This window comes from Embiotoca jacksoni, unplaced genomic scaffold, assembly GCF_022577435.1.
Source record: "Embiotoca jacksoni isolate LCO1_2020_lvr unplaced genomic scaffold, fEmbJac1.0.p SCAF_61, whole genome shotgun sequence".
Classification (NCBI taxonomy): Eukaryota; Metazoa; Chordata; class Actinopteri; family Embiotocidae; genus Embiotoca; species Embiotoca jacksoni.
Window position 1 is genome coordinate 1,346,754 of NW_027185416.1, and position 14,213 is coordinate 1,360,966.

Below are 14,213 nucleotides of genomic sequence, written 5' to 3' on the forward strand. Positions count from 1 at the left end.
ACATGTCACCAAGAAAGATGAAGCGAGGCAAGAGAAATCCTGTGACAAGGATTCTGCGAATAATGAGAAGTCCGTTTGGACAATGGACTAGGTCCATTTCAAGCTGTTCTTCTCGGAGGACTCTGCGTGGGAAGCACTGCCACAGAGGGTACAGGTGCCAAATGAGCCGATAGCATGGATAAGAATGTTTCCATGTGCTCTGCCAATCAAGGACAGAAAGTTCCAGGACCTCCAGTCAATGAAACACGTCATGCCTGTCGAGTATCATCACTTCTTTGACAATTTGCCACATCAATAGGCATCAGTCAAGAACCCAGCAAAGAAAAGCCAGAGGAAGAAGTGAGGAGATGCACATGCCTCCTCAGCATTATGTTGAGTTAGTTTGTTAGTTGTGCTTTATTGTTGACAGAGTTGAAGGTTTAAAATTGCTTAGGTCACAAAGGCATGTTCAGAAATTTGCCTGTCATTTATTCCTCTTATGTTACATAATTGACAGACATTGTTATTAGTATGTCAATAGTTATCTATTGTCATAACTTTCATGACTGAAATTATTAATAAATATCATAAAATCAGCATTTGGTTACGTTTTTTGTGTTTCCTGAAAAACCTGAAAAAAATACTTGTGACATTATTTTAGGAAGGTGACGATATTGGAAATACTTTTCAGTCGTTTTTGCCTTCTTTTTGCTGTGAAATGACTCTCATCTTGCATTAAGAATGATCTGTTTTCTGAAACCTATTACACACATTCTTCTCATGAATCTGGTGATCTGCTTATCTTATTTAGATCAGTGATACGCCTGTGCTTCTCCTTCTGTGACAAGAAAAAATGTCTTCATGGGTAATGACTGCAAGTTATAAGGTTTGAATTACAATTGGACAAAACAAGCAACTCACACTGACATAGCAGCAGCACTGCAGAAGCTAGCTGTTAGCCGCCCGACATCAAGAAAGGAAACTTGATGTGTTTGTCATTACTGTCTAACCTGAATAATTTATAGACCCTGAGGTGAGGATCGCACCTCTGTGTTGCCAGGTTGAGGGCTCGGCAATGTGACTCACACTTGTGTTCTGCCAGGTTGGGTGGACAGGAGTGGTGTTGGTGAAGGTTGCACCTATATAAACAGTGTAAGATGGATTTTGCTGTGCATATTTAACACTATTGGATTACTCACAGTTCCAAGCCATATTTAGATGCACTGGTGTTGCATCATATGCAATGCTGAGTTTATAGTCGAACGGGAAATTGTTGGCGAACATATGAGCTGCTATTTCTACTGATTACAGTGTGTTCTAAGTCATGATCAGCTAATGTGAACACATTTGATAATCCATCTTTGTCATTCTGTTTTGGGTTTTCTATTCACACTCCATGGTGGTCACATGTTGGCAGAGAAAAGTGAGCTTTTCAGACATATAGGCCTCTATAATCTGTGAAAAACTTATTTTATGCTTTTTGTAGTCATTTTGGCTGAACTGGAACAGTCACTGCTGTTTGCTTTTGTAGAGTAGTATGAAAACTCTTCAAGACTGATAAGGAGCAGTACTACAGCAACAAGCCAACTTCCTGTCATCCCCAGCTCTCTGTTATCACTTACTTGCATGGCAATGTGCCTCAGTTTCAGTGTAAAATATTGTTATTGATACAACAAACTGTGTTTGCTTCATTTAGTTCATGCATGACCAAATCACAATTATATATTTATGCAGCTCTGTGACAGCAGAGAGGTGAGTAACCCACCACTTGATGGGGTAGGTTGACTTTTTTATTTTCAAATCTGACCTAAAACAATACAGCATCACTACAGTGAGCAAGACCTGTTTGTCTGTTCATATGGGAACCATATTGTTTTGAGATAAAATAATGTAACCCTGCTTCCCATTATCTTTTTAAAATTCGTTAAAGTTCATCAAACATAAATCACATGTAAAAAGAAATTACTTGTTTTTGAATATCCTTAAAGTTACATACAGTAGCCTCTAAAAATGAAGCATTGGTACTTGAACTACATTCACCCTTGAAAGATAATTTCAGAAACGTAATATTTAAGATGTTGCAGCAGCATTTATTATGTTCTATGACATATAGGATGTTAAATTATATGGTCTTGTTCTGCTTGGATTGACTGACTGTAAGTGGAAGTACCATATATTACAAAGGACCCATCATTATTATGAGATGGAAAGCAAACTGCTTTCAAGTAATTTCCAATGCGACAGTCCAAGCCAAGTCCAAGCGTACAAACATGACATGTTTATTTTCATATTTGCTGTGTATTGTAATGATAGGAACAATAAGCATTTAGTTCATACCTAAACACTCATTTTAAAAGTATCCAAGGTGTAATTGTCAGAGCACAAAAAGCTGAGACACGACTGCATAGACAAGGCCTGTGTTGTATTGCAGGCAATAAAAAAAGAAGTGAGGCATAGCTGAGCTTCTGCAGCCTGTTTAAGTCTGAGAATTTGAGGATTGTCAAAGTAAAAATGTGATGATCACGCCAGATGGCAAGTTTTCTGCATGCCACTTCAAAGAGGCAGGGACGATGCTTTGTAGGCATTCTGCCGACTGCGTCTCTTTTCATGTGCAGGTCAGAGAGGGTCAGCGATGCTCTGTCTGAGCTTCTTCATTAGACTCCTATTTCCTTCATTATAGATTGTGGTTTTAATTGTCTCTCCATACTGTACACATATTGCATTTCTGGCATATTTGCGTTTTGCTTTGCATCAACACTTTGCTTGGGAAACAAAATGGTGCAATTTATTTGAAAAAATCTTTGCACGACCAAGGACTCTTTTGCTAGTTTGTGAATGTAAGGCATCTGGTGAGGTAAACAAACTGAGGACATTTTTTTTTTTTTTTTTTTTTTTTTTAATAATGAACAATTGGCAGCTTGCTGAACATTACACAGACAGTCCAGAGAGTCTGTGTGGGTGTTTCTGTCAGATTCTGGACTAACATCATCCACTATTAGAACCAGTCGTCTGGCATGGATTGTTTGACAGTCCTTCCTCTGGATCTGCCTCCTCCAATGCAACATCGCATATGTGAAATACAGAGGAGACTGTGTGGGCTATTTGTTTTAGTTCTTTCCAGCATGATGCACACACAAAAAGAAAAGTGAAAAAAAAGAATCAGACGGAGAGTGAAAATGAAGTCTCCTCCTTGTTTTGTGTTGACCCATCAGTTGAACAGAGGGAAATAATTTACCTCAGAAGAACCACACAAACCAGAAGTAAACAAGCTCTTCCTCATTTTAATGTATTATTTGTGGAAAACAGGACAGGACAGAGGAGGAGGTAGATGGCTGGATGAGGGGCAGCTGAGTTGTGTGTGCAGTATTGACTGTGGTGTCCTTTGTGTATTATTCATGACTGCTGCAGCATCCCTGTCTGGTAAACATGCTATACTTCAACATAAAAAAAAAAATTCAGTCAGCTTCTGCTGGTCAGTGCAGTTCCTCTGTGTCAAGGAGGAATCAAATTCAAGTGTCCTCACGGAGACTAAAAGTATTGATCAATGCACACAGTAATATCAAACAGTACTGTTTTCAACATGGGACAGATTTAATTTAATTTTTTAATTTAATTTTTTTAATTTTAATTTTATTCACTTTATTAATCCCCGAGGGGAAATTTCATCACTACAGCAGGGGGGGGCTCTCAGGGGGGAGCTGCTGCAACAGGTTGCCACTAGCGCGGCGCCAGGTAACCTGACCTGAGGTGCATGTTTTTGGATGATGGGAGGAAGCCGGAGAACCCGGAGAGAACCCACGCAAGCACAGGGAGAACATGCAAACTCCACACAGAAAGGCCCAGGACCGGATTCGAACCTGGAACCTTTTTGCTGTGAGGCGACAATGCTAACCACTGCACCACTGTGCCACCCCGAATGCCCAGATGTAGTCTTCGGACAATATTTGATTTTTGATCAAATTCGAATCATCAAGTTGTCATTGCTGTTAAATAAAAGTAGAATTTCCACCTCACAGTTGTATTTCTCTGCAAACCACTGAAGTTGTGGTTTACCTCCATATCTGTCCAAACTCATGTAATATACTGTGTCCAGAATATCTTACAATCACAACAGTATGGGTGGAAACCCAAGATTAGTGTCACCAGTTTAGTGTCTGACCAATATAGGTGAAATATGGTCACATATTGTTGAGTCTCTTCTGTTGAGTTTTTAAATGTTTGAAACATTTTGCTGAAAATGTTATGTGGTGGGTGTTTTTCCAGGACCCAAATGCAAGCTCACAGACTCGATGTATCAAGTTCCAAAATACAGTCTTTATTGTAAAAAAAAAAAAAAAAAAAAAAAAACAACGAACCAAAAGGTGGCACCTATCGTGTCCACTTACTTCCAGTCGGGAGGGCAACTCGACCGACAGCTCCAGGGGGACACGGCTGACAGGGCAGCCGGCAGACCAGCGGAAGGGACAGCGTCAACAATCCTCTGAGCCGGGAGGGCAACTCCACCGACTGGTGACTTTGACGAGGAATATCCGCAGGAGGCACATAGGCCGGAGGAACGGGAACAGGAACAGGACTGACGGAGAGCTGACGGAGAGCTGACGGAGGACAGATGGGTGACTAAACAAAAATGAACCGACAACCAGAGTTGTGCAGGGGCAGGTTACATATAGTCCGGGGAGGTGATCAGGGAGATGCAGCACACCTGCAGGTGGTGATCAGGGGTGAGTGGCTGCATCTGCTGGGACCGGTGAGGGGCGTGACCACGGGAGGTGAGGGGCGTGGCCACAGACAAAGACAGGGGACACAGGAGGAGAGGTGATCGGGGGCAAAACGGAGGAAAAAAACTGGACTCCTGACAGAAAAAAACGGAGGTGTTGTCACAATGAAGTTTACTTTTGACCTTTGGAATATAAAATTTCATAATTTTATCCTATTAGACATTTGTCTGAAATGTTGTCATAATTAGTGTATCAATTATTGAGTTATGGCCACAAACGTGGTTTGTAAGGTCACAGTGACCTTTAACCTGTTGCCACCAAATTCTCATAAATTCATCCTTTAGTCCAATTAAATGTTTGTGCCACATTTGAAGAAGACCCTTGAAGCTTTCCACAGATATTGCATTCACAAGAATGGGAAAGACTTGAGGTCAAAGTCACCTTGACCTTCGACCTCCGACCACCTAAGTCTAATCAGTTCATCCCTGAAGCATACAGCTGGGTAGCTTGTGCATTTTACCAAGTAATCAATAATATAAATGAATGTTTTACCTTTGAACATAATAACACATGATTATGACTCTGTTTATTGTATTTTGAATTATTAATCTGCATCAACTAGTAACAAACATTATCAGATAAATGTAATCAGAGTGGTTACTTTCTACCCCTGTCTGGTGCCACAATACAGCATAAAGTTTCAGTTCTTCAAAAGGCTAAATTATCTTCTAAAGAAGCTGAAGGCTGCAGTTGTTGTTGAAGAATACTGTAAAAGTAAATCCTGCATTTCTTTGGGATTACTTTCAGATGTGAATTTCTTGCTCTATGATAGTGTATTAAGGATTAATTGAGTGAAGCCACCTGCTTTTTATCTCGATGAACCAGCTCCTAATATTTACATCAACTATAGTTGACGGAAACTGGAAAATTTGTGTTTTCTTTGTTGACTTTCTCAAAATGTGATCAAAGTTTGAGCTACATTTGGATGGAAACCTTTTGGAAACAACTTTTCTCCTCGGGGTTACTCAGACATGCATTATGATCCTTGCATCAATCCTTCCACATGCCTGGTCATGACTGTTTTCCCCTGTGGGATGTACAATCTATCCAACCTCTGTATGACAGTCAGAATGTCTTTAAAGCACCAAAGCTAATCAGCGTATAGGGAATAGGTGAGACGGCAGGTGGGGCTGTCAGGTGACTGATGGAGTGGGAAAGCACAGTAAAGAAGACAGCAGCAACATACATCATATGTCAGAATGACACAGACACATAGAGAGTGATGAGGAGACAACAGGAAAAGATCCAAACTGGAGGTGAAGAGAGGATGTAGGAGCAGGTGTCTCCATGACAAAAGATCTCAACAACTACAACAACACTTCTATTTGAGTAAAATAATCTTGCCCTGTTTCCCCCTCTTGCGTCTCAGAATGGTGATTAACTCCAACTCTCCAGGATCACAAATGCCACATTACAACCTTTAGATAAGGAGGTTTGAAAACATAACTCATTTGAAAAAGTCAAATGTGATTTGGAGCGTAACATCAGAACAATGGTCAGGATCGTAGCTCTGATGTTGATATCTGTGTTGTGTTGCCTGACCTGATATTCAGTCACCCTACTGCGCATCTTCAGTTGAACCTTTCAGTTTTAGGCCCTTTTAATCCTCTCTGTAATGCTTGAATCATTTGGAGGAGGACAGTATTTTTGGATGTGCGTATTGGTTTGTTTCTGTGGGCTTCTAGGTAAAGTCACAGGGGCTATGCGCTATGATTAGCAGCATTGAAGGCTGAGAGGGGAAACAGCAGTAGCAGGCATTAGCTGTGTTTGCACAGCTGTTAAAGTAATGCTACCTCATTCCCCTGCTCGGGAGGCAGGGCCTCCAAGCTGCAAGGATGATAACACATCGTCCCCCCAGGGCTCTTCTGACTTCAGTCCTCACATGAATTTGGATTTTCTTTTTTTTACTTTAGTGGCTTTGGCTCACTTTAGCATGGGGATTCTTCCTCCTCAATCATTTTGATAAACGACTTCTATGTTCCGTTTTTCTTCACTTGATCAATGGTGCTGGACCTAGTAATGACAACAACTTAAAGGTTCAATTGTGTGGGATTTAGGGGGCTCTATTGGTAGAAATGGCACATAACCTAATATTCATAATTGAGTTAAAATTGGTGTAAAAATCACCTGAAACTAATAAATATTGTGTTTTCATTTAGAATTAGCCCTTCATTTCCACATAACCTCTTCATGGAGCTCACCTTTTTGTATTGGCAAGTTTGTACAGTACACTCAGAACAGACATAAACTCTGTCTCGAGAGGACCTTTCACATTCTGCATTACCTGAAGCTCACCACTGCTCCTTCGAAATTCTAAATGTATACTTTAAAGCTGCACTGACCAATATTTTTGTGTAAATACTTAATAAAGTGACAACATTTAATGTGAAAAGTGATCATACGTGGTGGTGACCCCCTGAGAATCATCACCCAGTTCACCTCATATATATGGAGTATTTCACTGTTTTGGTTATCTGACTAAACAGCAGATGACAAAGGTGGCGACTCATTCTTAGGAAACTAACAGGCAAGGTAGCTATGTTTTTAAAAACTGGACCAAAACGAAGCTAAAAAATGAATAAATACCAGCGTCCAGAAACACGAGCCCACTTGTTGCTTGGTCTGCAGCAATTTTTCATGAACATATAAACATGTGATCAATATGTTTATAAAGTCTAATAAATCTGATTCTGCAGCTTTGAGTACTTGTTCCTTGTTAGTAATTTCAATAGGAATTTCTACAAGGCCCACCAGAAAATAGTATTTTGTTGTGTTAAAATACTTTCTCGTTGGGTCACCAGCTGTAAAAGTCAGAATTGTAGACTTTCAAGCCTGTAAGAAACAGTATACTGTCATAAAGTTAAGTAAAGTAAACTAATACTTTGCTTCTTTTTTTTTTTACAGTAAATTATGAAGTACAGTAAGAAATATTTTTAGGGAATTTAATTGTGTGAATTAAATGATTTCTTTATAGTAACTGTAATAGGATTACTGAAATTGACATTGTAAATTACAGAGAAATGATCACATTTTAATATTGTTAAGATCAAAGATAGCTTTGATCTCTTATAATCTCCATCACTCACTCATTGAATATATTTTATTTCCAGAGAATATCCCTCACTTGTTTTTTGTTTTTTTAAACTGGTTTATGTGTATGACATTGACGACGGCTGTCTACATGGTTTGACAGTCTGTTTTAGCTAATCTGACTCTGTACTTGCACAAATGAGACTTCGACACTAGCTTCTCTGTGTGCAATGACTCATAGAGAAAAATGGCCCATCATGAGAACAGTTATTGCTCTCATTCCACCTTTGAGCCAGAGGGTTTGGTTTTTCTCATTAAATGAATAACATCACTGTTCAGAGGTATTGTAAAAGCTTATATTTCCCAAGACTGCTGAAATAAAAGGGCTCCCTATAAATTTTTGGTCCACTCCATCTCATTCTGTAATCAAGAGGATGACATACCAGCCAGGAAAGATTGAGATGAGCAGTACAGAAATGAAGGGGGGGGGGGGGGGGGGGGGGGGGGGGGTTGGGTTGGTTATAGAAACAGACCGGTGTGCTAATGCTAATTTCCTTGCGTTCTGCCCCGTTCATTGGAGGATAAAAAGGAAGCGTGGCAAATTCCGCCTGAAGAGTGTGACTGCTGACAGGCCTGACCCCTGCACTCTCGCCATGTTTCCCCATAACTCACAATTAACGCAGACATTAGAGCATCCTGAGAGGCCCGTCTGGCTTTATTTCCCTCCCCGACAGAAACTGGGCAGCAGCAGCGAGGCCCCTGGACCCGAGCCCAGTCCTATGATTTAGCTGGAGAGAAAGTGATAGCAAGAGGAGAGGATGAAGGGAGGCGGTGGAGGAGATGAAGGGGTAGAGGGGTACCCTGAGCACACTTTGGGGGTTTAGGGCTGTTATGGATATGGCTGTGGTAATTACTCAGTGCTTGTTATTGTCCACGCTGCCACACCTGTGCCCGGCAAGAATGCTGGTACAGAGCCGGAAGGCATCCAACAACATCTGAAGAATGTCAAGGATAACATCAAACTGGATTAGCTAGATTATAGTCAGAAATATAATCACCAACACTACTGAGGAAAAAATATTTTTAATTTGGTTGCCTTGTAATCACACCTTGCCAGCCGAAGACTTTACATTGCTGTGTTATTTTGGACAGGCGAGTTTTGGCCCAGTCCTTTTGTTTGGGAAAATAAATGAGCACCTGTTCTTCGACGTGTCAAACTCAATCTCATGGCTCGTTAGCGGGGCCCCTGCCCAATAACCCAGCTTTAGCGCCGCTTTGGCTCCTAATTCCCATCTCTGGGCTGTCACACAGTGTCATCGCCACAGTCATTCATGTTTTTATTCATTTCACTTTTCATCATTTATTTATTGCCCAGCCAGGCTGGCACATTTTCACTAGGACCTTGGACAGGAGGTACTGAGAGGCTGACAGAAGACAACTTTATTCTTCTGGAAAACCTGCTGACCACTGACAGTGAAGGCAGCAGCTACTGAGGAAAAGCAACTGAGCTTTCGCTCATTTAAAATAGGAGCCTTCCATAACTGTAGTACCATTACAGTGGAGAAAGGGAAAACTTTACACTTAAAATTGTTGGTGGCAATGTCATAATCCATGCCGACAATATCAGTGAATATGATTTTCATTGATGAGGTGCATTTAAAGGTTCTAAGACTGGACCTGAAACAACCAAAAAATCTTTCCAGATTTAAATCTGTTAGCCTTCCCCTTCAAAGTAGTACCCTTGTAAGGCAAGACAGCACTCCCAGCACTTCTCCACAGTGTCAAAACAGCAAGCCTTCTGTTTGAACTTCACTTTGGTGAACAGAAAGAAGTCGCAAGGAGCCAAATCCATTGAGTAGGGGTGGTGGAGAGCAACGATTTTATTTTTGCAGGCGAGAAACTCACGTTTTCAACGCACTGCCATCGAGTGCATTGTCATTTTGGAGAACCCGCAAGCTATTGCATCACAGTTCAGGTAGTTTGTGCCAAATATTTTTCCTCATGCCATTACAGTAGAACTTGGCATTGACAACCTGACCTTGCGTTACAGTGCATGTCTTGGAAAGTAATGCCCTGCCCCTCTTGAAAAGTGAACGCCGCTAAAGCCTCTCGCACGGCTCATTGCTTCATTACTGCAGACTTTCTGAAGCATTTCAAGCATGTGTAGCTGAGTTGCTTATGTTATCAAGCGACACAACTTTCCCCTGCTCCATGTGCATTACTGGAACAGTCATCAGGAACAGTCTCTGAACTTATTGATCGCATTTTGTTTTAACATATTCAGATATTAGCATGACTGGTACCATGGACGGTGTGATGAAGTATTAGAGATGAGTGTTTTGAAAAAGTTTATTTGTGGGAGAATAGTGTAAGAGATATCTATGGTTGTGACTTTGCTTTATTTAAAATGTCTAAAGTCTTTTCATCACCACTTTTAAAATCTTATTTTCACGTGTCAGCATGCTAACATTTCGTGATTAGCATAGAGATAAAAGTAAAGCTGGGACTGATGGACATGTTATTCAGTTTATAAAGTCAACCTTACACAAAATAATGGCATTTTGACCTGACGATGATGCTAGAGTGTAACAACAGGCAAATGCAATTTTCACAGACAGAAAGGCTGTAAATGTATATCACACGCTGTCCTTTAGTTGAACATTACTAAATAAAAAAAAAAACCCACTGTGTTCATTGTAGTATAGAAAACATTATATCAGAAAGTGTGTTCATGAGAAGGATTCTGTAAAATAAACTGATTTTAACCCTCCTGTCGTGTTCGTTTCTCACCTCCTTACTTTAGTGTTCCCGGTCAAATTTGACCAGTCTGTTTTAACTGCTCTTACGTTAACACAAAAACCATTAATCATCACCAAATTTTATTTAACACCTTTTTAAGCTGGAAACAATGTCTCAGACTAGTGGTTTACATGAATAACTGCTGTGAATATACAAAGAATAGACATTGAAAATATATCGCTAAATTAACATTTATTGTAAAAAAATCAAAATCAAAATCAAAACAGAAACCAAATTCACAGAACATCAGAACATCAACATGAATAGTCATCTGTGTGTGTGTGTGTGTGTGTGTGTGTGTGTGTGTGTGTGTGTGTTCATGCACAGGAGTGGCATTGTGTAATTAGGTCAGAGTGTGCCTTGCAAACATAGGCATCACATTTGTAGCATTTAAGTCCTCACCATGGTGAGATTTCGTTTCAGCAGCTCCTGACTGTGCATATGACGTAAAAAAGTTATCACGTGATATTATACCCCTTGAGATCGGCTGTCATGCCCTGTACAACACGCATGCCCTGTTTTTTTTCTGGCCTTCCATCAAGAGGTTTTCCCGTGTAGACCTGCATATTACAGGCATAGCTGCTCCTGGCATCACATGCTGCCCAGATCTTGATTCCATACTTGCCTGGTTTGCTTGGCATGTACTGCTTGAATGGACAGTGACCTCTAAAAGGGACCAGGCGCTCGTCGACTGTCACCTCAGGGCCTGGATTGTACATCACTGGTAGGCGCTCCACCCACCTGTCCCAAACCTTCCTGGTGGCAACCAGTTTGTCGTTTCAGCAGCAGGCAGGTCGTGTATCTCTGTTATCAAATCGGATAATTCTTGAGAGGACATGAAACTGTCGTAAGGACATTGTTGACCGGAATATAGGCCTCCCAGACTCCGCATCCCACAGACTTTTTGTAGCCTCATTGTTTGACCGATATACTCGTGCTAGAATCAACAGACCCATGTAGGCTTGGAGGCCTACCTGGTCCAATGCTCTCCACGTGTCCCCAAACACACGCCTCCCCTCCAGGTTGGTCATTTCCAGTATAATACCCTCAATGGACTCTGGTAAAAAGAGTTGGAAGCTGGACTTGATGTCATCCACACGAGATGTTGCATATCATGTTGGCCCTGGCGTCATCCTTATTATGTTTTCAACTCTCGCTCTGCCTCCTCTGTCCTGGGAGGATGAATACTAGAGAAAGTTGCCACCCTTGGACTGGTATGTCACCACAGGTGCCTGTTTCTCTGGTGCCATTTCCTTGCCATCTGTTGACTGGTCAGTCTCATAATTGTCCGGATCAAAATCAGGATCAATGTTGTCTTCAATTTCTGAGACATCTTCCTCTTTCTCCGGCTCAATCTCCTCTTCATCTGGTTCAAAAATTCGGTCCAGAGACTCTCTGACAGAAAATCGCCTCATCAGTCGCCTACTCATTGTGTTCACAGAGTAAAATGAGAAAAAGGCACAAATAAAGGTTTATATAGGGGAAACGTGAGAAGATATGAAACATTGTTTAGTCTGGAAGGTGTGGTTCACGCGATAGTGATGGGTTCCCATAACAAACACCTGATTTTTTTTTTGTTTGAAGTTTGAAATTTGAAATGTGTACAACTTTATATATGGAGCTGTGAACAGGTGTTCACACAGGTGTGTGTGTGTGTGGGGGGGGGGGGGTGTGGTTGTGTATGTGTGTGTGTGTGTGTGTGTGTGTGTGTGTGTGTGTGTATGGGAGGGAGGTGTGTGTGTGTGGGGGGGGGGGTTGTGGTTGTGGATGTGTGGGTGTGTATGGGGCTATTTTCCATCTGATGAATGGACATAGTCTAGTGTTTCCCATTCATTTTCTATGGCGGTCACTTTTGACTGGGAACACCATGGGTGTTACAAAGTTGACTAAACCACAAAAAAATCAATGAAAGTGGTGATCAGCAGTTTTATATGTTCAAATGGCTAGTGTGGAGGATATCATAAGGCCTTGAGGCAATCAGATGTAAAACACAATATTTATGATTGATCAAGTTGTAAATCGGTCAGATTTGACCCAAACACGACAGGAGGGTTTAAGTGTGGTTAGAATACAGGTGTTTACATCATCATACATCATACAGCTTACACCAAATTGTAATAAACCCAATTTCATTTAATTTTCTTCTCTATAACGTTCTTATACTGCTTATGATTTGATGAGGCCATGTCAATTAGACAAAATGTATATACAATAACATGGAACTGAGCCTGCAGCCAACAGCAACACACTCTGCCATGTCCACATTATTTTCAGCATACAACGAGTCAGTGTAAGCACACAGTATGTCCTTCGCAACGTGTCCCTCAGTGTACTGGTTTATGTTGGCTGTCTGAGTGTTAGAAGGGAAGCAGATGCCCTTTACTCCACCCACCACCACCACCCTCTTCTTTTCCTTCCCCCCATCTCCCACCCACGACCCAGGTAACAGAGCTGTCTCCCAAGTCTTAACCAGATCTGAAAGCATTAACACCCTCGCCCCACGTGCTCTCTCCCACAGGACCTGGGCCATGGGTGACAGCAGCGTTGCCCTCTAACCACCGTGCCCCCACCGATGCTGGCACATGAGGATCGGGCTGCGTCGCGCAGGTCCCTACGCACGTTGGCAGCAGAGCCCAAAGTCACTCTGCAGGTCCTGGCATGGAGCCAGTCAGTTGAGCCAAGGCCAAAAGTAAAAAGACAGCCTGAGAGGAGGGGAGGGAACAAGGGATGGATGAAGAGAGTGGAAAAGTAGAGGAGCATTTCCTCCTTCCAAATGTTTTCTGCGTCCTCTTCAAATTGACAGACTATAGCAACACCTACTATTGTGGGGTATCATGGAAATGAGTTGTGGCGCCTGGAAACACCAGAAGGGGGAAGTTGGCTGGAGGAGCACAAACCAACTCTACGATTGCAAACAGCTGTTTAACTCAGAATAAGTTAAAGTGAGATTCATGTATGTGGTGATATTTTTTATCTGTTAAGTTATCTTACCATTGAGCTTTTATTTTATTAATAAAGAGACAGCTCAAAATAGATTATATAGAAAATAGAAGAAACCACATGGACTGTGCACATTCGAATTGTCAGAATTGCTCTGCATTAACAATAGACCTTTTTCACAGCAGACATTCAGACTTGTCATTGTAGAAAAAACACAGGTGCATTAATGATTGCTACATTAGGAGAGGTCCTGCTTTTTCTATATTGTGGTTCACTGCTTCATTACACTCAAAGGAACTGTGACAGTCAAAATGTCTGCAATAAAAAGGTCTATTAACGCAGATTTAACATGTACTATAGGTATTTAACAAGTTAAAGGGAAAATAGGAAGAATATCAAAAAACAAAAATTCAAAGTAAAATGATAGAAGCACATTTTTGTCCCTCTTATTTATGATTATTACCTGCACATTTCAGGAATTATGAGAAGAAAAGTCATCTTTATCAATGACTGGTACTGGTCATAATGCCATAGTAATAATAATAGTGGCAACAAAACAAATCTGTTCATTAATTTTTCTCTATTCAAATGGAAAAAAATAAACAAAACACAAGCACAAAACAACTGGAGATAGAAGGCATCACTTAATAAGATGCAATGGTGGCATATAACTACATGGAGAGTGAA

The 14,213-nt window shown here is 41.1% G+C and overlaps 1 pseudogene; it reads right to left on the minus strand.

Annotated features, from left to right (window-relative positions):
• Positions 1 to 10,929: 10,929 nt before the first annotated feature.
• LOC138213571 (piggyBac transposable element-derived protein 4-like) lies at positions 10,930 to 12,016 on the minus strand (annotated as a pseudogene).
• Positions 12,017 to 14,213: the final 2,197 nt, after the last annotated feature.